We start from the raw sequence: 24,950 nt of genomic DNA on the forward strand, positions 1-24,950 counted from the left end.
ATAGGTATGTTACTGTTGTTACTCTGGGGACCTGTATAAGCAATTACATGAACTCTATTTTTAAGACATTCATCAGTTGTGAATATGTAACTCTTAAAATTTATTAAAAATAATTTATTTAAAATAATACTATGAATGTTCCAGATTCTTGTTATAATCAAGTTCTTTCAAATATATAAAGTATTTGCTCCACTGGGCTCAAGGTTATAGCTTTTAGTCATATGAATATTCCTGCCAGAAGTAACATAGAATAAGCTCTTAATTGCTTGTTAGATAATATATATTTGTGCATTATATATATTTGTGCATTTACAATGTGTTTAAACATTAACTAGGCCATTATGTAAATTATTAAAAGCAAAAATGTATACCATAAGCTTGCAAAGAGTCATATTTACCATAAGGAAGAAAAGTCAGTAAAATTCATTGCAACATCAAGGCTGCATTGAACAACGACAGCTGTTTTCTATGCTGCCACAAGAACTTTACTTTGAATACTGCAAACTGGCAGATGTTTATGAGCAATTGGGGGGCTTGCATATTTATTGCACATTTCTCTGAACAGCATTACCTGCTATTAGCTGAGTTTCATACAGAACTGTTTCCTCTGGATCGCACAGCAACTGTTGTTAAAAATAATAAACCAGCCTGTCTGCTATTAGCTAATATATTTAGTCAAAGCTTTGAGAAATCAAGGACATTGTCATAAAATGACAATTGTCATGCTTCTCCATGTTGCTTTCTGCTGCTTATTCCAAAGGTATCAGGACATGGAGGTTATTTTTTTATGCAAACATTTGACTCTAAACTAAAGCACAATTTTTTTAAAAAAAATAAAAGCTGCTAGTGTAAACTGTTCTTCTGAGCAGAAAACAAGCACATTGAATGAACTTTTTATTACGGTCATAGACCAATATAAAAATTATAACACATCATGTAAAACCCCTCCTAAAATATATAAAATACATAAAATACAATACAATACTTAAAACTTTTCCGCACCTATACGGGGATAACTAAAATATAATTTAACCAATTTTAAAATCCAGAATCAGTTCAAATTAATATAAAATCCTTTAAATCCGAATATATAAAATCATTTATAACCTAAAATTCAAACAGATCATACAAAACCTATCATTTCTTGTTTCTTAGTATGGAACTTCACCAGGTAATGGCAGAATTTAGCTATCTGTCTAGAGATAGATGGACTTGCATCCACCAAAAGTTTCTCCAAACACGCCCCGTCGGCATCTGCTATTGGTTTGACTACAAACGGGGGAACAAACCTGTCCCTATATGCTTGGTGGAATGGGCATCGAAAAAACATATGAATCATCGACTCCACCTCTCCCATAGCACAAGAACAGTGTCGATCTTCATACGGAACTTTTCTATATTTCCCTTCTAACACTTTTGAGGGCATGGCTGCACATCGAGCCAATGTAAAGGCTCTTCTGTGAGCTGGTACCTCCAAATAAGAGAAGTACTTGGCCACCCTCATAACATATTTGGTTTCGGTAGACGCCAAGAAAGAAGGGGCCTATTCTAGATCCCTTTGTCTCTCTATATCACAGATTCTTTGTTTGTTAATACTTTTTTGCTTTGGCATTACTCTGCCAAAGCACATTAAGTATCCATACCTAATCGTAGCCTCAATGAATTTTAGACATCAATTACAAAAGTCTGGCATTGTTGGTCAATACACTCACCTCTCGGCACTGAGGTCATGTGAGAATAGAACTGTGTGCTTTGCATCCTTTCTACCATGTGTTTAATGTCATGTCTGACAAAGACACTCAACACAAAAACTACTATACACAATGAGTTGCTTCATATAGTCCTTTTGTATGGGGACCTTCTGGAGGAGTTATTTATCATTTATTGTATTCTGTAGGGAAGTGTCACATAAATCATGCAAGCATATGTTGATCCTCCATGACACACACTGGAATGACACCCAGTGATACCCATAAGCAGAGTATTCCATGACTGTGAAACAATTACAAAAACATTCTACACTATGCTGCTACTAATTATACTTCTTAAAAAGGAGAACCATGGAAAAGCATTCCTGTTGAATACCTTCAGGGTTCTGTATTACATTAATTTTGACTGGATTCACAAATCCCTATAATAGCTTTGTCACTGTGAAAACAGTTCAACAGCATAAATGAAATCAAGTCCTATGTACCCTTCACAGCCTTTACCCCTTCTTTAATCAATCAGTCCTGTGGCTTAATAATGAAAAGGAGAGACCTATACTTTTCACACAAAGACCCTTGGGGGTAACCTTAGCCCATGTTAATTGTATGGGGCGAGCTAAAAATGATCTATTTCATACACACACACACATTATTTCCGTTCTCTTGGCAGTTTTTCAAATGTCATTATGGGCTTTTTCACACAGTCTATGTATTCCGGTATGGAAGCTGGTCACTTACTGAACAGTAACGGGTTTCTGCTGGCATTTCAGACAGACCCGATTCAGTAACTGGCTGCTACCGGAATACTCTCACCTTTTCACACACTCCCGCGGCTGTCCCGGTAGTGAGGCGTGCCTGAGTCGTTACAAACAAAGAGCAGCTTCTTCCACTTTTCAACCCCTCCTTCCGGGTTGAAATCACTATGGGGTGCTGTGTGAAATGTCCAGTATCTAACCCGGGAGCAGTTTTCGCGCCCTTTTTTGCCTGCCGGTGCGCGCGATCTCCGGGTTTTTTTTGGAACGTCGGGCTAAAATCGCTATAGCGCTTTTATCACAACAGCATCACCATAGGGATGCCTGGGCTCCATTAAGATGCCAGATATTGCCACGGCTGAAACCTGGTAACTTATCACAATAGAGCCTAGCCATCTCTATGGTGTTGCTGTTGTGATACGTCGCTATAGCGCTATAGCGATCTTAGCCCGACGTTCCAAAAAAAAAAATAAGCTGGAGATCGCGAGCCGGCAGGCAAAAACGGCTGGCGCTGGTGGAAGCGAGATAAGAGCGGAACAGTGTGAAATGGCTCGCTTCAATCACGGAACCCTACCGGAAAAAAAAACATGTGTCTGAAAACTCCCGTCCCTGTCTCGGATTACTGCAAGCGGCACAATACCGACTCCCTTCCGGTTTGCACTGGTAAGTGTGAAAAGGGCCTATGAAAGGCCTCTGATTTTTAGAGATGATTCTGATTGGCTAGGAGCAGTGTTCCCTCTAAGCTGAGTTAGCATGAGCTAGCTCACAGATTTTTAGCCTCCAGCTCACACATTTTTGTCTTAGCTCAGGAAAAATGGCCCAAGAGCAAACTAATTTATGCCACAGCTCACAACTTTAATACCAGTAGTTCACAAAGTAGAATTTTTGCTCACAAGACCCTGCAGCTTAGAGGGAACATTGGCTAGGAGTATGCAACTCTAAAAGGGTACCATTTGCCCTTAGAATGGTCAGCACACAACTAATTAGATGGATTAAAAAGTGCCAAAGTGGCAGAAGTTCAGTTTAGTTTAGTTTATTAAATTTATACCCCTGCCCTATCTCTCTCTCTGTATCTGGTCTGCTGCTGCAGGCTGTTTCCCTTCCAGAGGAGGATAGAGAGAAGCCCTCAGCCAATCAAGGTAAGGCTTTCTTTGGCTCTTTCTCTCCTCCTCCCTTCCTCAGCCAATTGAGAGAAGGCTTTGTTTCTCTCCTCTACAAAGCAGTGTAATAGGAGGCTCAGCCAATGGGAGAGTAGGGAGAGCCAGAAACTGCCAAAAACCAAGGTTGGTTGCTGTTCACTGGCAGAATCAAGTTGGCTGGCAGGCAACAGCCACTCAGGTGGGAGCAGACTCAACCAATGGCACACAGGCACTCTTGATTGATGGTATGATGGGCCAAAGGTTGATGCAGCATAGTCCCAACGAATCAGGGTGCTCGGTTTTGCCGCCAAAAAAGGACTTCTATTATATAAAGGATTAATACATTCATGTATATCTATATGTATATAAACAAGTGTCCTAACTGACTCATCAATGCCCAGCCCAAATCCCTGGACCTATATACCCAAAATTTAGGACGTCAGCACCCATTTTGAAGGGATTTTTTAGAAATTCCACCCCTAAGGTGGTGAAAAGGGGCAAAATGTGTTTTTGCAAAGAGGTAAAGCTTTGCTGTGTCCTTGGCAGGTTGCTGCCTGCTTGCAAATGCCTCACTTTGGCAGCTATGGAGCTCTGTGTTCTGAGGTGAAAATCAGTTAATGGAGACTGCAGACAGCTGAACAGGTCCTAACTGACTCATCAATGCCCACATCAACCCCCTGAACATAGAAACCCAAAATTTGGGATGTGCATTCTGTCCCTGGTTGGCTGGTTGATAGGGCTGCCGACACCAAATTGGGAAATTCCTGGAGATTTGAGGGGCGGACCATGGAGAGGGTGGGGTTTGAGGAAGATTGGGACCTCAGACAGGTATAGGGTGGCCAGACCGTCCCGGTCTCCCGGGACATTCCCGGATCTGGCCACCCAATCCCGGATCCCGGGCTCCCTATACCGGGACCATTAAAGGTCCCGGTTTAGGCAGCCCAGGAGCCGGTGGGCCGCGGGCGCGGGCGGGGAAGGCGGGGAGTGAGGGAGGGAGCGTCCCTGCGCCTGCGCAGGGCCCCTGCGCACACGCAGGGATGCTCCCTCCCTCACTCCCCGCCTTCCCCGCCCGCGCGCGGGGCCGGCAGCGGTGGGGGAGGCCTCTCCGCGGCCTCCGCTGATCGCTGGGGGCCTTCCAGAGTGTCTGGAAGGCCCCCAGCGACCAGCGGAGGCCGCGGGGAGGCCGCGGAGCACCCGGCGCTGGTCCGGGAAGGCCTTCCAGAGCCTCTGGAAGGCCTTCCCGGGCCAGCGCCGGCCAGCGAAGGCCTCCCCGCGGCCTCCGCTGGTCGCTGGGGGCCTTCCAGAGTGTCTGGAAGGCCCCCAGCGACCAGCGGAGGCCGCGGGGAGGCCGCGGAGCACCCGGCGCTGGTCCGGGAAGGCCTTCCAGAGCCTCTGGAAGGCCTTCCCGGGCCAGCGCTGGCCAGCGAAGGCCTCCCCGCGGCCTCCGCTGGTCGCTGGGGGCCTTCCAGAGTGTCTCCTCCCCTCCCTCCTCCCTCCCTTCCTTTCTTTCTTCCTTCCCTCCCTTCCCTTCCTTCCTTCCTTCCTTCCTTCCTTCCTTCCTTCCTTCCTTCCTTCCGTTGTGGGACCCAGGGGGCCGGCGCAGCCTGTCAGTCACTTCCGCATCTCGACCTGTGTTATTAGTGACAGGCTGCTTCGGCAGGCTGCTGCGCCGGCCCCCTGTGAAGTCACTTCCTGTTTCCGGCAGTGGCATTTGGGGGAAATGATGCCATTTGGGGGAAAATGATGTCACAGGAAGTGATGTCACTTCCTGCTTCCGGCAGGTGGCGCGGGGAAATGATGTCACAGGAAGTGATGTCACTTCCCGTTTCCGGCAGGTGGCGCGGGGGAAATGATGTCACAGGAAGTGATGTCACTTCCTGTTTCCGGCGGTGGTATGACGTCGCCGGAAGTGACGTCGCCGGAAGTGACGTCACTTCCTGTTTCCGGCGGTGGTGTGACGTCGCCGGAAGTGACGTCGCCGGAAGTGACGTCACTCCTGCCTTCCCCCCCCCAAGGTGTCCCTGGCTGGCCTTCAGACATTATGGCCACCCTAGACAGGTACAATGCCATACACTCCACCCTCCAAACCAGCCAATTCCCCCTGGGAAAAGAGTTTTGCCAGTCTCCAGGTGAAGGCTGGTGATCACTCAGAATTACAACTGCTCTCCAAAATAGTTACTGCTGTTCGGAAGCAGATAGGGTTGCCAACTCCACGTTGGGAAATTACTGGATATTTGATAGGTGGAGCCTGGAGAGGGTGGGCTTTGAGGAGGGGTGGAATCTCATAAGAACATATGAGAAACCATGTTGGATCAGGCCAATGGCCCATCCAGTCCAAAACTCTGTGCCATACAGTGGCCAAAAAAAAATGTGTGTGTGTGGCTAATAGCCACTGATGGACCTCTGCTCCATATTTTTATCCAATCCCCTCTTGAAGCTGGCTATGCTTGTAGCCGCAACCACCTCCTGTGGCAGTGAATTCCACATCTTAATCACCCTTTGGGTGAAGAAGTACTTCCTTTTATCCGTTTTAACCTGACTGCTCAGCATTTTCATCGAATGCCCATGAGTTCTTGTAATACTTTCTCCATCCCATGCATTATCTTGTAAACCTCTATCATGTCACCCCGCAGGCGACGTTTCTCCAAGCTAAAGAGCCCCAAGCATTTTAACTTTTCTTCATAGGGAAAGTGTTCCAACCCTTTAATCATTCTAGTTGCCCTTTTCTGGACTTTCTCCAATGCTATAATATCCTTTTTGAGGTGTGGCGAACATAATTTCACACAGTACTCCAAATGAGACCGCACCATTGATTTATACAGGGGCATTATGATACTGACTGATTTGTTATCAGTTCCCTTCCTAATAATTCACAGCATGACGTTGGCCTTTTTTATTGCAAACGCACACTGTCTTGACATTTTCAGTGAGTTATCTACCACGACCCCAAGATCTCTCTCTTGGTCAGTCTCTGCCAGTTCACACCCCATCAGCTTGTATTTGTAGCTGGGATTCTTGGCCCCAATGTGCATCACTTTGCACTTGGCCACATTGAACCTCATCTGCCACATTGACACCCACTCACCCAGCCTCAACAGATCCCTTTGGAGTGCCTCACAATCCTCTCTGGTTCTCACCACCCTGAACAATTTAGTGTCATCTGCAAACTTGGCCACTTCACTGCTCACTCCCAACTCCAAATCATTTATGAACAAGTTAAAGAGCATGAGACCCAGTACTGAGCCCTGCGGCACCCCACTGCTTACCGTCCTCCACTGTGAAGACTGCCCATTTATACTCACTCTCTGATTTCTATTAATCAGCCAGTTTTTGATCCACAAGAGGACCTGTCCTTTTACTCCATGACTCTCGAGCTTTCTAAGGAGCCTTTGATGAGAAACTTTATCAAAAGCTTTCTGGAAGTCAAGGTAAACAACATCTATTGGGTCTCCTTTGTCCACATGTTTGTTCACCCCCTCAAAGAAATGTAACAGGTTAGTGAGGCAAGATCTTCCCTTACAGAACCCATGCTGAGTCTTCCTCAATAACCCGTGTTCATCAATGTGCCTACTAATTCTGTCCTTGATAATGGTTTCTACCAACTTTCCCGGTATTGAAATCAGACTGACTGGCCTGTAATTTCCCGGATCTCCTCTGGAACCCTTTTTAAAGATGGGGGTGACATTCGCTACCTTCCAGTCCTCAGGAACAGAGGCAGATTTCAATGAAAGATTACAGATTTTTGTCAGAAGATCCACAAGTTCAACTTTGTTTTAAACGATTTTATTGATAACATATGGTAACAATTTCCGTACTTTTTTCATCTATCCCATATGCTTCTTTCTAATCACCCCTCCCCCTTTTACTTGACCCCGCCAGTGTTATTTACTCAAAATACTAACATTAAAAGGTATCCTTAATTACTAAGAACTAAAATTAATATTCTTCTTTCTTCTAAAGTTTAATCATTATCAAGTTCAACTTTGAGTTCTTTCAGAACTCTTGGATGTATGCCGTCTGGATCTGGTGACTTATTAGTTTTTTAATTCGTCTATAAATTGTAGGACGTCTTCTCTTGTCACCTCAATCTGACTCAGGCCTTTCAACACCCCTTCCAAAATTAGTGGTTCTGGAGTGGGCAAACACTTCTCATCTTGCACAGTGAAGTTGGAGGCAAAAAATGCATTCGGCTTCTCAGCCATTTCCCTATCCTCCTTCAGTAATCCTTTTACCCCTTGGTCATCCAAGGGCCCCACTGCCTCCCTGGCTGGTTTCCTGCTTCTAATATATTTGAAGAAATTTTTATTGTTGGTCTTTATGTTTTTTGCAATATGCTCCTCATAGTCCCTTTTTGCCTGCCTGATCACAGTCTTGCATTTGATTTGCTACAGCCTATGTTCCCTTTTATAAATCTCACTTGGACTGGTCTTCCACTGCTTAAAGGAGTCCTTCTTACTTTTTACAGCTTCCATTATTTTGTTTGTTAACCATGCAGGCCTTTTCTTATACCTGTTTGTGCCTTTCCTAACTTGTGGTATATATTTTATCTGAGCTTCTAGGATTGTAGTTTTAAATAGCCTTCAAGCTTCCCCAAGGGTTTTGACCGTATTTACCTTTCCTTTCAGTTTCCTCTTCACATGCCTCCTCATCTCAGAGAATTTACCCCTTTTAAAGTTAAACGTGGTTGTGCCGGTCTTTTGGGGCAACTCCCTATTTATACAAATGGTGAAATCAATAACATTATGGTCACTGCTCCGAAGCAGTGCGATCACTTTTACATCTCTCACCAAGTCTTGGGCATTACTTAGGACCAAATCCAGGATCGCCCCACCCCTGGTAGGTTCTGAGACCATCTGCTCCATAGCACAGTCATTGTGAGCATCAAGAAACTCAATCTCTTTCTCTCGACCAGAACACATATTGACCCAATCAATCTGTGTGTAATTAAAATCACCTATTACGACACAGTTTTCGTTTAGCCGCTATCTTTAATTCTTCCATCATATTATAATCGTCCTCTATCTTTCGATTTGGTGGGTGATAACAAACTCCCATAGTTAAATTTCCTTTTGGGCCCTCTATTTCAACCCAAAGCATTTCTAGAAGGGAATCTAATTCTCTGACCTCAGTCTTACTGGACCTTATGCCCTCTCTGATAGACAGAGCCACCCCACCTCCAACCCTTCCCTCCCTATCCTTCTGCTATATCTTATATCCGGGAATCACCGTGTCCCACTGATTCTCCTCATTCCACCAAGTTTCTGAAATTTTCAGAATGTCTATGTTTTCTCCCAACACTAAACATTCCAACTCACCAATTTTACTTTGAACACTTCTAGCATTTGTGTACAAACATCTATAATTTCCCAGGCAAGCTAGGCCCGCCACCTTCCTCCTGCCACCTCGAGACTTTGGCAGGCAGTCCATTCTGTTTGTCACCATCTCAGTGGACAACTCTGATCCATTACCTGGTAGAAAAGTAACAGCTAACCCTCCATCTCTTTGAGATGAGTCCTCCTGAACCAGAGACATTTCATCTCCTGTCGGCTTTCCCCCAAGATTTAGTTTAAAAACTGCTCTGCCACCTTTTTGATTTTAAGCGCCAGCAGCCTGGTTCCATCTGGGGACAAGTGGAGACCATCTCTTTTGTACAGCTTCCGCTTGTTCCAGAAAGCATCCCAATGCCAAACAAACTTAAACCATTCCTCCTTACATCATCGTCTCATCCACACATTGAGACTTCTAATTTGTGCCTGTCTCTCCTGCTCTGCACGTGAAACAGGTAGCACTTCTGAGAGGGCTACCTTGGAGATCCTGGCCTTAAGTCTCATGCCTAGCAGCCTAAATTTTGCCTCCAGGACCTCACGACTGCATTTCCCCGCATCATTGGTGCCAACATGCACCACGACCACCGGTTCCTCCCCAGCACTGTCTCTCAGCCTACTACATGTGTAATGTCCACTACCTTCACACTAGGCAGGCAAGTCACCATTCGGTCTGTTTGCAGTTTTGCCACCCAGCTATCTACTTGCCTAAGGATCGAATCACCAACTACCAAGACCCCCCCTCTCTCCCTGCCCAGGGATGGTTCCTTGGTGTGAAAGGATACCCGCTCACCAACTGAAGAAGAAGTCCCTTCTGAAGGCGCATTCCCTTTATCCTCAGCACGGTGCCCTGTTCCCTCTCAACCCTCACGCTCCCTGACAGCAACAGGGCTGCCACGTTCAAAGCGAGGCTCATTTAACATGCCTCCGAGCGTCTTCCCCGAGTGCCTAACTGACTGTCTCTGCTTCTCCAGGGCAGTCACCTTGGCCTCAAGGGTACGAACTCGTTCCCTGAGGACCAGGAGCTCCTTGCATCGAGCACACACTCAGGACTTCTGTCCTGTGGGCAGATAGTCATACATGCGACACTCAGTGCAAAACACTGGAAAGCCCCCACTCCCCTGTTAGCATTCTACCTTCATGATAGCTTTTTTGTTGTTAAATATACAATCCTCTTTAAATCCTGTTTGTTTAAGTGGCTCCCCTTCTGGAGGGTCAACTTACCTTATTGGGAGAACAAGGAAATTAGGGATCTGGGTTCCTGGTCCTTACAGAGCCCCCAGGCTAAGAGCCACAGGCCAAGATCCCTTTAGCTCTCTGTCAAGGCGCAGCTTAAAATGCAAAGAGGGTGGGGAGCACAGCCACTCCTAAGCAATCAGCACCAATCACTTTCAATCACCTTCACCTTCAGCCCACTCACCCAAACAAACAGCAGTTCCCCAGCTACCACCAGCTGTCTCAGTTTATCTTAGAGCTGCTCTCCTCTGCTCTGCTCTCTCTCAGACCTCTCTGAGATGTGCTCAGCCTTTGGCAAGACACAGCTTAAAATGCAAAGAGGGTGGGGAGCACAGCCACTCCTAAGCAATCAGCACCAATCACTTTCAATCACCTTCACCTTCAGCCCACTCAACCAAACAAACAGCAGTTCCCCAGCTACCACCAGCTGTCTCAGCTTATCTTAGAGCTGCTCTGCTCTCTCTCGGACCTCTCTCCAGATCTCAGACTCCACCCTCCAAACCTGATCCATGTGTAGATACTTCAAAGAATATGCATTGATTCATCTTTGTGAAAAATAGTTGTGATTTTACGAGAGATTGAGCAGACAAAGACTATCAAAACCATCATGAAGTTCCAGAAAGGACAAGTTCTTTTCCTCTCTTCTGTTTTTATACTTTCCTTTGGATTCTTCTGTTCTATGTGCTTTGCTCCAGAACATTTGCCAGCAGTTATCACAGACATTGTTCTGCACAAACTTGTTAATTTTTGGAGAAGCAATGTCAGCACATGGACTTAAAGACTTAAAGAGACAGAGTTTATATAGGCTCTTGGGAATGCAGCTATTGTGATTGATGGAGAAAAGGAGTGTGGCTAGTGTGAATTACTGAGAAAAGTGTACCTTGGTTTGATCTATGTTGTTTGTATTGTGAAGGATATACACTTATTTTGTATTGCTTGAATACACGTTATTATTGTCCTTCAGAGAATTTTCTTGCTGTTGTTGCCAATCACACCAGAGCCTGTTTATTACAACATTTTCTCCAGGAAAACTGATCTTTGCCATCTGGAAAGCAGTTGTAATTCTGAGTGATTTCCAGCCCTCACCTGGAGATTGGCAACAATGATTCCCCAGGCAGAAAGGCTGGTTTGGAGGGTGAAGTGTATGGCATTGCATCTGTCTGAGGTCCCACCCCTCATCAAACCCCACACTCTCCAGGCTCCACTCCTCAAATCTCCAGGAATTTCCCAACCTGGAGTTGGCAAACCTATCTCCTTTCCACTCAACTATCAATCTACCTTAATCAAGCCACCTGAATTCAGCTTTCCATCTCCTCCCCCTCCCTGCAGACTCTACTTAGGAAAAGCAGTCTTTCTTCACAGTAGTGGTGGACCAAAGCAGCTTACATCATTCTCCTCTCCCCCTTTTAATCTGCACAACCCTGACAGATAGGTTAGGCTGAAAGTCTGCGACTAATATTCTCCCTAAGATGAGAACAAAAATCCCACTTTGTGAGCTACTGGCATTAAAGTTGTGAGCTACTGCATAAATTAATTTGCTCTGGGTCCATTTTTTTCCTGAGCAAAGACAGAAATGTGTGAGCTGGAAGCTAAAAAACCTGTGAGCTAACTCACACCAACTCAGCTTAGAGGGAACACTGTCTGTGACTGGCCTGAAATCCCCCAGTCAGCTTCCAGAACTAGAGCCTGGGTCTTGCAGACTCTGCTCTGAAGCACTGACTGCCACATCACACTGGCTGTCATAGGGGGGCTGCTGCTATACAGTAGCAAGCAGCCAGGCTTATGGTAGCCAACCTCCAGGTGGAGCCTGAAGATCTCCTGGAATCACAGCTGAACTCCAGACAACAGATCTCTCTCCCCCTGGAAAAATTACCAACTTTTGAGGGTGGACTCTCCTCTCCCCAGAGGGCTCTCCTCTCCCCAAACTCTGGCTTCCTTAGACTTATCCACCACAAAATCTCCATTTTCCTGCCAACCTAAAGCTGGCAACTGTAGCCAGGACTGGGCCCCAGGAGTTCTCCCTCAAAGGTCAAAACAGGTCTAGAAGAGCCTCCTCACCCTGCCTGTTACTGAAAAAGCCAAGCTTGGTTGTTTTTTACTGGCAAAAGCATTATTGTTTGCGTAGCAACAGCCACTGCCTAACAGCAGGCAGGAGAGAGGAGTGGACTCAACCAATGAGAAGTAAGTACAGTTGAGTAGTGGCTGATCTACCAAAGGCTGATGTGGTACACACCACAGCCAATGGGAGAGCCAGAAAATGCCAGCACGCAAGGGTTTTATAAATATAGGATTCTACTCAGGTCTCAATGGGGCTTACTCCCAGGGAAGTGTTCTAATGGCTATAGGTTTCATTATAAGTTGCTTAGACTTAAATAGACTTAAATAGACTTAGACTTATGGGAAAAGCACTTTCAGAATCCATCTCCAGCCCTCTATACGGAAATTCAACAGTCAACTTTTTAACTGAATTTGCTCAAGTCACGCAAGTTTGAACTTATATATGCCCAGATAAAACACCAGTATTGGGAGTTCGGCGAAAGGCAGGGGAAAATATTAGCCTCAAGGTTAAAGGGCCAACAGGAAGAGAGATGGGTAACTCAGATTAGTGATGACAGGGGAAGTCTTCATGCTACACCTTCTGGAATAGCAGACCAGTTTCGCCTCTTTTACCAAGAGCTGTACAAGGGTCATGTTAAAGAGGTAGATGACAAACAGGACGCCTTTATACGTCAGCTTGACTTACCACAACTGTCGGAAGAGGCTCAAAGGATCCTCTCAGCGCCCCTAAGATTGGATGAGGTAACGGCTGCAATAGAATCACTTCGACATGGTTCAGCCCCGGGGCCAGATGGGTATTCTCCGGTCTGGTATTTCCAATTCAGGGATATTTTAGCTCCTAAGTTGCTGAAGACATATCAAGCAATTTTTGACAAAGGTATGCCCTCAAAAGAATTCAATGCGGCTTGGATTACACTGATTCTTAAACCGGGGAAGCCCGCATATCTCTGTTCAAGCTATCGCCCAATATCCTTGTTAAATGTTGACAACAAGATACTGACGGCTATATTAGCACAACGCCTTCAATCAGTAATAGCTTCGGTGGTGAACAGAGCTCAAGCAGGCTTTATCCGAGGTCGATCGGGAGCTGATAATGTTCGGTTAATTACTGACTTAATAGCCACTTATAATGAGAAGCCGGAATCTGCGTTTCTAATCTCTATTGACGCTGAGAAGGCATTTGATCGTGTGGACAGAGGGTTCCTGAGGAAGACGATGACATACCTGGGCTTTCCGGAAGAATTCCTTCGGTGGACCCAGTTGATATATCAGAATGCGACCTCGAGAATTAGAGTCAATGGAGAGCAGTCTGGAGTAGTCGATCTGGCATGCGGCACAAGACAGGGGTGTCCGCTTTCCCCACTCCTGTTTAACATCTGCATTGAGCCTCTCGCCCAGGCGGTGCGCCAAAGGACGAACATATATGGTATGAAGCACGGTCTCAGCGAATTTAAAATTCTGTTATATGCAGACGATGCCCTTTTGATGGTGACTGAGCCAGAGTCCTCTTTTCCAGCAATTATTAAGCTTACTGAAGAATTCGGCCAACTTGCAGGCTACAAAGTGAATTGGGGGAAAACAGAGGTACTCCAAGTGGGCGGTAAGAAGACTCCTGAGGCAGTGGGAAGGCGGTTTAGACTTCAGGAGGACTCGATTCAATACTTAGGAATACAAATTCCCAATCGAAGTCAAAACTTAGTGGGGATGAATTTTAGAAAGCTCCTGGAGAAAACACAAGCTGACTTTACCCGATGGAAACCCATCACACTGTCATTGTGGGGTAAAGTGAATGCCCTCAAGATGGTTACATTCCCCCGCTTCTTTTATGTTCTCCGAGGTCTCCATCAGTATATTCCACAGAAGTGGTTTAAAAGAGTCAATACTCTAATAACAAACTTCTTGTGGGAAGGAAAAGGCCGGGACTTTCCTTGGCTAGGCTCCAGCTCCCAATTGATCAAGGTGGCTTTGGTATGCCAGACTTAAGTGCATACCATAGGGCCTATATGTTGGCAAGTGTTAGTAAGTGGAGGCAAGACGTAGGGAAGGAATCTCCAGACTGGGTGGCCCTCGAGGCTTCAACAGTGGCCCCTCTTTCTACGCTAGAGGTTTTGGGTTCGAAGCACCACCAAGGGGAAGTATTGCTTCCAGCAGTTCAGGCCACCAGGCGATTATGGCAGCTAATAGGTACCAAGCAAGGCTTTAACGCCTTCTTACATGGATCAATGACTCTTTGGGGAAACCCAGAATTGAGGATTGGAGGGTGCCAAGTGGTCTGGAAGGGTTGGATCGAAAAAGGGATAACAACTCTTGATCATCTACGAGACCCAAACAGAGAAGAATTCTGGACATTTAAGGAGCTTCAAGACAAGTATAATCTTGAATCGAACCAATGGCTACATTATTACCAAATAAAGACGGCGCTGACGCAGTTGCTGGGTCCGGATGCCTTGGCTGCCCCTGATCCACCATCCCTTTTAGCTGTCTTAAGGCGGACATGGCAACAAGATAACCCAGTGCAAGCCCTGTACACGTACTTTCGATATGGGACGCAACAACAACAGCTAATTGAAGAATTACGGGTAAAATGGGCAGATGAACTGAACCTTAATATTCTACCATTCCAATGGTTCACAATCAACAGGGCGATCCGAAAAGTTTCTAAAGATCAACGCTTGATATTAATTCAGCAAAAAATTCATTTCCGTATTTACTGGACACCTGTTCGACTACACAAATTTAACCTCTTGACTTCACCAGCATGTTGGCAATGCCAGGGAAGTGAAGCGGAGCTAAGCCACATGATCTGGGCATATCCGGTGCTGCTTGATTTCTGGGGCGATATACTCAGGTGGATAAACCGCGTATTGGGAGGTCAGCACAGATTCACAGCCATGCAAGTTCTTTTAAACCACTTCCCGTCAACATGGGTGTTGTCTCGCCCACAGCGATATTGGGGATTTCGGGCACTGATGACGGCAAAGAGGATAATCATGCAGATGTGGAGAAGGGATTTTTCAGGAACCGTGGCGCAATGGTTAGAGGACATGCTGCGATTGGCGGTGGATGAAAGGCTGGTCTACCGACGAATGATGCAACAACAACAATTCGAGGACATTTGGGCACCATTTTTGGCGGCTGTCAATAATTTACAGGGTCCGGGATGTGATTTTGAACATAGTTCCCTCTAGGCTGTGGGGGCCAAGGTGGTCCAGAGAGCTATATCAAGTATTAGGCATACAATAGGCAGTGATAGATAAGTATGGGCAACAAGGGTGACGGGTCACAGGGTGTTGGATGAGTGGATAATTATGAACTACGTAATTTTTGCTTGTTTAATTGTTAAATGCTTATTATTACTATGGATTTGTTATATATACTAATCTCAATAAATGATGAATGTTTAAGCAAAAAAAAAAATACTGTGTTATAAAAAAAACCCTGCAAGAAGTATAATGTTTGGTGCAGTCATTAAGTTTGGTGCAGTCATTAAGTGTGTGGACTCTTATCTGGAAGAACCAGATTTGATTCCCCACTCCTCCACTTGCAGCTGCTGGAATGGCTTTAGGTCAGCCATAGCTCTCACAGAGCTGTCCTTGAAAGCATACCTTCTGGGAGTGCTCTCTCAGCCCTGCCTACCTCACAGGTAAAGGAGATTGTGAGCCGCTCTGAGACTCTGAGATTCAGAGTAGGGATGTGCAAAAAAAAAAATCAGAATTACATAAATTCAGAAGTATATGGGGGAAAAAATTTGGAATCCCGTATATTTCTGAATTCCGTAGTCGGAATAGCCGCATATACAGTAGATGTGCGGCTATTTCCAAATATACGCCCCCATTATTCCCTATGGGCCATTGAAATCAATGGCAAATAGGGTGTATTTGAAGCCATCTGGAGGGGAGGGGGTTTGAGGGAGAGCCCCCAAATTTGCAGGAGACCTGCAGGGGACTCTCCCCTACAAACCCCCCAAGTCCCAAAAAGATTGAGCCAGGGAATCCCATTTCAGGGGCACCCAAAGAGGGTGCCCCTATTCCACCATTATACACTATGGGCCATTGAAATCAATGGCAACATAGGGCATAATTAGAGGCTACTGGGGGGCAGGGGGTTTGAGAGAGACCCCCAAAAACTGCAGGGAACCCACAGGGGACTCTCCCCTACAAAACCCCCAAGTCCCAAAAAGATTGGGCCAGGAGGTCCCTGTCTTTGGGCTCCCCAAAAGGTCCAATGCTGGGGAAAGCCCAATTAGCCACTTCCTCCACTATAACTGCTGTGGGGAAAGTGGCTCTGGCCAGAGGGGGGTTTAAGGGAGAGGCCCCAAAACTGCAGGGTAGCTTCAGGGGACTCCCCAGCATGAAACCCCCCTGGCCCCAAAAGACTGCACCCATCTGTGGGCACCCCAAAAGGAACACTGCTCCCAATGGTGAGAAAAAACCAATTAGAGCCACTTCCTCACTGTACTTGTCGTGGGAAAAGTGGCTCTGGGGAGCAGGAGGTTTTGAGCAGAGCCCCCCAAACTGCTGTGCAGCTTCAGGGCACTGTCCCACACAAAACCCACAAGGCAAAAAAAAAATGGGACCAGGGGGTCCAATTCCTGGGGCACCCAAAGCCAAACCTAACTTCACACCAGATAATCTCTATAGGACCCAAATGCACTACATCCCTCTATCTACTCTATGAACCCTGCAGTGCAGGCCTGGAACCAATATAAACCCAGTTGCCAACATCACCACCACACAAAACACAATCTACTCAAGGTCTGCTCTGCAGACCTGGCTGCAGCAAACCCAGATGCCAGCTCTCCAGCCCTGCCCCAAACAACACGGGGAGAGCTGGCCAAACACAACAAGCCTGCTGGTTCTGGGTCTCTCACCCAGGTGCCAGCTTCCCTGCCATAGAACACACAATCTACAGATGCCAGCTCTCCAGCCCTGCCCCAAACAACATGGGAAGAGCTGGCCAAGCACAACAAGCAGCAACAAATCAAACACAGAATCCTTTTAAAACAGTAAAAAACTTAACTTTTAACAATACAGGAACTTTACCAACCCCCCCCCCCCAAAAAAAAACCCTTCACCCTAACCCCAAGAAATCCAAGCCACCCAAATCAGGAAAAGTAAAAGCACACTGCACTTTTAAAAGTCCTCTCTCTTAAGTAAGATATGGGCAAATTGGCAAAATCCCCCCACCCCAGCAAAACCCCCTAACCCCAAATAAGCTAGTACCCACCACCCAAATCTGGACAAGTAAAGAGACTCTGAGTCTTAAAAAGTCCTTTTACCAACTAAAATAAAAACAAGAACCCCAAGACTGTCTTACCTTTTAGACGTGTTCTCTTACACCAAGCAAGTCTGGTAAGGCTGAGGCCAAGGGCCAGCACAGAACAATCTCTCTCACACACAGACAAAAGAACAACATTGTTGCTGATGGTTGGAGGATCAGCTACACAAAAGCCCTTCAAAGCATGCATTTGCAATGCATTTTGCAAATTCATGCTTTGGATTGGCTGCTGGGGCTTCTCTTCCCCCTCCCTGATCCCAGGGAGGCTATGGGAGAGGCGGGAAAATGCTACCAAAGGTAGGAAAGGAGGCTAGTAGCTCCCCTGAGGCTGCAGAAGCCATTTTCCCGCCTTTTGCATTGACATCCGTATACTTCCGAATATTTATACGGAAGTATACGGGGAGCTATACTCGGCTCCCGCATAATGGGCCCCAATTGGAATTGGCTGTATGCGATTCCACATACAGCCAAATCGGGGTGATTCGGCAGTTGATTCGGTTCGGCCGAACCGAATGCACACCCCTAATTCAGAGTGGAGGGTGGGGTATAAATCCAATATCTTCTTCTTCTTAATTTTGGATTTACTCCCCAGAAGCATGCATTGCCTTAGCTACCTTGGAACTTGATGGAAAACACTGGGTCCTCTATACATGCTTTCACATCAGCCAAATTATTCTAACCCAGAACCCAGTGAAGGCAGAACTTCCATAGACAAAATAAACTCAAAAGGAGCATAGTGCAAATGCAGATAACAATTGTACTGCTCTTGTAATCATCCCTAACCTGGAGATAATGAAGCCAGGACTCAATACCAGAATCCAAATGATGTGTTTGACTTAAAGCATGTAGTTCTGCTACAAAATGGCATTTTTCTCATTTCATTGAATAGCAACAATTTTGGATTAGGGGAAAGGCTTTCAAGGCAGGGGGCATGGGGACTCCTGCTATGGTTTGGTTCCTTCTGCATCCACTGCCCAGTGGCTCTTGATGCTGTCCTTCTTCCTCACCTTCCTATCCTTCAAGAATAGAGTGTATGATTGAATCTATAGCTTCTGACAATTATGAAACATTCAAAAAAAGGGGGAGATACAATAGCTCAGACTCAAAATGATAGTTTAAAATGATCTTGATCCATATTTTGACAAGATGCTCCTCTGAGTCTGATACTTATACATTTAAAAGTAATTTGTTATAAAAAAAAAAATACTCACCAGGAACTTCATGTCATTCATGCAGGGAAAATTTGATATATCAAGCGGAAGAGCATAAAGCAGGGGTGGCCAACGGTAGCTCTCCAGATGTTTTTTGCCTACAACTCCCATCAACCCCAGCCATTGGCCATGCTGGCATAGAGAATGGAAGAAATAATTATACACTAATGCCGGTTGCTCCAGCTGCTATTTTTAGACTTGTGACTTGAACAAATTAGCTCTTATGTTGACAAAGTGTATGCACACATGAAGGGCTAATTTGCACAGGCTGTTGTTGAGGTGTAACTTGAGGTAACAGAAAAACCCTGAACTCTCACTGTTTCCTGTCTTCACACCAATATACTTCTGAAGAGTCACCCCATTTAGCTTTTAGAGAGCAACAAACGTTAATTAAGTGAAGCAGTGCAAAAATGATAAACATAATTTTGTAATTATGCCAGAACATCATCTACTATTTCTTTGTACTCCTTGGCTGTCAAATCTAAAATGAATTACCTCCTGTGTAAGTTATTGTTACCTCAAATAGTAAGCTTGACCAGGTTACAGGAGGCATCCTAATATTTCACAGATGGCTGGTACTTTTTTGGGTGAAGTGACATTGTTGACTTGGAAGGACATTCAGATGTTGGTCTTTGAGCATCCAGTCTGTAAGTTAATTAAAGCCAAGGAAGTGTGACACATGATCAGTGAGACACATCTTAGTTTCCTTTCCTCCTGGGTTGGCACTGGAGAAGAGAACAGGACATTTATTGGGATGTGCAGGCAATAGTTTTTCAATGCAATACTCGTGTGCTACTGCAAAAAAAGGTTGATGTGTGGACTGCAGTCATGCATAATGTGATTAGACCTTCTTCCTCTTTCACATAGAGGCTGATACAAAACCAGTTCAGGCAGACTCAGCCGATATATTTGAAATGCAAGGATTGATATTGTTCAAACACTGCACCCAGTTCTCACTTGGAAGGGTCATTAGAATCAAGAAGTGGATAACACAGAAAGACACAATTCTGGTGCCACTGGACTTGAGAACTAATGCTTTGTACGGTTTTGTTGGTCAGAGAATGGGAGAAACAGAGTGAAGCTTATATGTAGGGGTGGGCATGAACTGGCTCATGAATGAAACTTCATGATCAATTTTGGTTGGTTTGTCGTTTGCGAAGTTCACGGCAAGTCAACTGGCACAAACTTTCTGCGAACTTTCAAGCTGTTTGTGGTGGTTCATGAATAGATACATTTCCAGAGAGTCTTCACTCAATCTAAAAGTTTACTGAACTTTAAAGCAAGAGGGGAACTTGGAGACCATCTGGGGAAGGTCCCCTGTGACATTGATGTCTCTAGCTTGCACAGGATCTGTTCTATGTACTCCTGAATCTCCTGAACCTGCACCTGTCATTTCCCCAGAAAGTACTTTCCTGGGGAGCACCTTTTTGGGGGGCCATAACCCAGACCCTGTAAATCCAGTTATGACCAAACTTGGAGGGCAGATAGAGGAGAGTTAGCTGGAGATCATCTGTGAGTTTGGTGCCTCTAACATACTGCAGGTGGGGGGGTAATACCAAATCATAAACCTCACAAGTTTGTTATGGTTCATGGTTTGTGAACTGGGCATGCCATGAATTACACTGAACTGCACTTCCCCTGTTTATGACTATCCCTTCTTATATGCCTGGTTTATATGACATCTCCCCCATGCAAATCAGCTCTTCAATGTGACCAACAAGACATTAAACTTGAATAACTTGTAACCCACCAGTCAAAGCCTACCAGGGGCATGATAACTAACTGCCAAAAATGGAAACACAAAAATGGGGTTGATAGATGTCAACTGCCTGGTAGGCCACAGCATATGACTGATGTGCTATGGTTTAGAAACCACACAAATCTGTGCAACAAAACAAAACCCTGTGCTTTGCATATATGCATATATGCACAGAGCCAGAAGAAAGGCAAATGAAGCCATATAGGGTTTTACAGTTTTTCATGTACATCAAGAGCAAAACAACAAGCTGACTTTCTTTGCAGCAATCTGTACAGATTGTTTAGAGAGTATAATTTGCTATGATAGATTGTATCTGCAATATATAAAATCAGCATAGCAAGAACAGAAACACTACTACTACCAATTCAAAAGGAGCAACTGAATACAACCTTCTGTTAACTATGATCTATATAAGCAATACATGTGATATGTCATGCTCCATTCTATATGCTGATAAATAAAACATAACTGCATTGAGATAGTAAAGCATCTTCCACACAAAAAACCACTATCAATATATCTAATGCTCTACCTGGTCCCAGGGAAAGGAGCTATGCATAGACAAACCTAAGAAAAGCCCCAGATAGCAGAAAATCTGAAATCAAAAAATAAATACAATGAGGGCTAAAACCCCCCACAATAATAAAGGCAGTGCCTGTGCCTTTAAGAAATGTTTTGCCTCCGTCTTCACTGTGGAAGAAGAGAACTTTTTGCCCGCCCCAAAACCACTAATTTTGGAAGGGGTGTTGAAAGACCTGAGTCAGATTGAGGTGACAAAAGAGGAGGTCCTACAACTGATAGACAAATTAAAAACTAATAAGTCACCGGGTCCGGATGGCATACATCCGAGAGTTCTGAAAGAACTCAAAGTTGAACTTGTGGATCTTCTAACAAAAATCTGTAATCTTTCATTGAAATCTGCCTCCGTTCCTGAGGACTGGAAAGTAGCAAATGTCACCCCCATCTTTAAAAAGGGTTCCAGAGGAGATCCGGGAAATTACAGGCCAGTCAGTCTGACTTCAATACCGGGAAAGTTGGTAGAAACCATTATCAAGGACAGAATGAGTAGGCACATTGATGAACACGGGTTATTGAGGAAGACTCAGCATGGGTTCTGCAAGGGAAGATCTTGCCTCACTAACCTGTTACATTTCTTTGAGGGGGTGAACAAACATGTGGACAAAGGCGACCCGATAGATGTTGTTTACCTTGACTTCCAGAAAGCTTTTGATAAAGTTCCTCATCAAAGGCTCCTTAGAAAACTTGAGAGTCATGGAGTAAAAGGACAGGTCCTCTTGTGGATCAAAAACTGGCTTAGTAATAGGAAGCAGAGAGTCAGTATAAATGGGCAGTCTTCGCAGTGGAGGACGGTAAGCAGTGGGGTGCCGCAGGGCTCGGTACTGGGTCCCATGCTCTTTAACTTGTTCATAAATGATTTAGAGTTGGGAGTGAGCAGTGAAGTGGCCAAGTTTGCGGATGACACTAAATTGTTCAGGGTGGTGAGAACCAGAGAGGATTGTGAGGAACTCCAAAGGGATCTGTTGAGGCTGGGTGAGTGGGCGTCAACGTGGCACATGCAGTTCAATGTGGCCAAGTGCAAAGTAAAGCACATTGGGGCCAAGAATCCCAGCTACAAATACAAGTTGATGGGGTGTGAACTGGCAGAGACTGACCAAGAGAGAGATCTTGGGGTCGTGGTAGATAACTCACTGAAAATGTCAAGACAGTGTGCGTCTGCAATAAAAAAGGCCAACGCCATGCTGGGAATTATTAGGAAGGGAATTGAAAACAAATCAGCCAGTATCATAATGCCCCTGTATAAATCGATGGTGCGGTCTCATTTGGAGTACTGTGTGCAGTTCTGGTCGCCGCACCTCAAAAAGGATATTATAGCATTGGAGAAAGTCCAGAGAAGGGCAACTAGAATGATTAAAGGGCTGGAGCACTTTCCCTATGAAGAAAGGTTGAAACGTTTGGGACTCTTTAGCTTGGAGAAACGTCGACTGCGGGGTGACATGATAGAGGTTTACAAGATAATGCATGAGATGGAGAAAGTAGAGAAAGAAGTACTTTTCTCCCTTTCTCACAATACAAGAACTCGTGGGCATTCGATGAAATTGCTGAGCAGAAAGGTTAAAACGGATAAAAGGAAGTACTTCTTCACCCAAAGGGTGATTAACATGTGGAATTCACTGCCACAGGAGGTGGTGGCAGCCACAAGTATAGCCACCTTCAAGAGGGGTTTAGATAAAAATATGGAGCACAGGTCCATCAATGGCTATTAGCCACAGTGTATGTGTGTATATAAAATTTTTTGCCACTGTGTGACACAGAGTGTTGGACTTGATGGGCCGTTGGCCTGATCCAACATGGCTTCTCTTATGTTCTTATGTTCTTAAATGGATGCCTTCTTAGTGGCATGGGGGGGAGGGTTGTTTGGAAAGCCACAACAATATTACCAGCCTTCAAACCATGATTATTGCCAATAAAAGGTAGGAGGTACCCATTCTACAGCTATTTTGGCCTCCTAGTCTACTCTTGCTCTCTCTCTCCTGCTCTGGAGGAAGGACTCACTGGGTCAGAGCCAGCAGCCAATACTAAGCAACTTGCTACATGCAATTTATGTGACTCACCCATGTGGAAGGGTGGTTACTAGATGACTCAAGGCCAAACAACACACCTGAGTCCAGTGGCAGTCTCCACATAACTTGCGCTACGTGCACCACTTGGCCAGGCCCAGCACTGTTCATCACATCTCACCTGAATGACTTTTTACCACATAACTTTTGCAACTTGCCCAGACTTTTCCCAGGGAGAAGCTGCCATGTGAAGGAAATTACATAGACTAGGGAGATTCAAGTTTAAATCCTCTGTTGTGGAAGCTATATATTTAAGAAATTGATGCCCTCTTCAATGACCACTGTGGGGTTGCTAGGCAACAGAACAATATGGCTAGCCTTCAAGCTTTGCTTCTGTCAGTAAAAGGAAGAAGAGGGGGCAAAGCCTTTTCCAGTCCTGTTTTGACTTTTGAGACAAGATTCATTGAGACAAGGCAATGCAACAACCACTGAAAGGCCTGGCTGCTCACTCCTATTCAACAGCAGCTGCCATAAGAAAATCAGTGTGGTGCAGTGGTTAGAGCAGGGGTGAATCTGCCTCTCCCAAGCAACTTCCATCTCCTGCTTCCTTTTCCAGCCGCACCATAGCTTCCTTTTTCCCCAGCTCCCTCAGTGGCTCTTTGCTTCCTATTTCCAGCTTCTTGCCTGCCTGACTCCCTTCCCCCCACCTCTCACACACACAGCTTCTGCTTTCTTCTCTAGGGCTTATATTGGTTTATATTGGCTTATTCTGAAAAGTTTTTTTTTAAAGGTTTAATTTCTCTGTTCCTATCTGCATTTATTTTTTTTCCCAGAAAGACCCTGATTAGGAATTAGAACACATGGATTGGTCCTTGTATCTTGGAGAGTAGAGTGATTTCAGATGCCAAATGGTAATAGCATACATGGGTAAATGAGACAGTTCTTAGTTCAGTCCAGGAGGATGTATTGTCTTGAATTTCATTATCAATTGCAATTCAACCATCTCTCTTTTTAATCTCCCTTTGAAATTCCTTTGTAAGAGCACTGCTACTCTTAGGTCAGCAACTGAATGTTGTGGTTTTTTAAGGTCAAACATGTCCATTAGAGACCTAGGCTTCCTGTCTCATTACCAACACTAGTATCTCCACACCTACTATTCCTCCACATATCATACCTAATCCAATCAAGCCTGCTATTGTCATACATCTGCTATTGCTATTTGACATCTGAAACCACCTTTACAAAGTTTATATCTCTAGTACCTTGTGTTACATTTTAGGGCACACATGGCCTGGCCCAACAAAGTGACATTTATGTCAGATCCAGTCCTTGTAATAAATGAGTTCAACACCTCTGAGTTAGAGTATCAGACTAGGATCTGTTGGACACAGGTTTAAATCTCTACTTGCTATGGAAGCTCGCTGGATGACCTTGGGCCAGACAAACATCCTCAGTCACTCCCCCTCACAAGCTGATTGTAAGGATACATGGAAGAGACTATTATAATGTAAGCAATCTGGGCCCCCATTGGGTAGAAGTGTGGGGTATAAATAAAGTAAATGAAAACTAGCACTGAAGATTGTATAGGGCCAATACAAGAAAGGTTGGTTGGTGAGAGGTAAGGAGAGAAGGAACCAGGAAAAGGACAGAGGGGCTGCCAGAAGGAAAAAAAGAGGAAGTGGTGTGAGGAGGTGACTACAGGGAGAAATGAAGTGACCTCCACAAGTCCTTGCAGATTATCCACTTGTCTATAGTATATTATGATGCAACAGCCAAACAGCAAATATTCCATGTAATTCCCACGTTACTACTTACTAGGGATGCCAGGTCCCAAGGTGGAGCAGGGGATCCCCCAATGTTGTGGATTCCTGACTGCTGCCAGCCAGCTGGCCAGTGGAGGGAAGCCCCA

This window comes from Heteronotia binoei, chromosome 4 (genome assembly GCF_032191835.1).
Source record: "Heteronotia binoei isolate CCM8104 ecotype False Entrance Well chromosome 4, APGP_CSIRO_Hbin_v1, whole genome shotgun sequence".
NCBI lineage: Eukaryota > Metazoa > Chordata > Lepidosauria > Squamata > Gekkonidae > Heteronotia > Heteronotia binoei.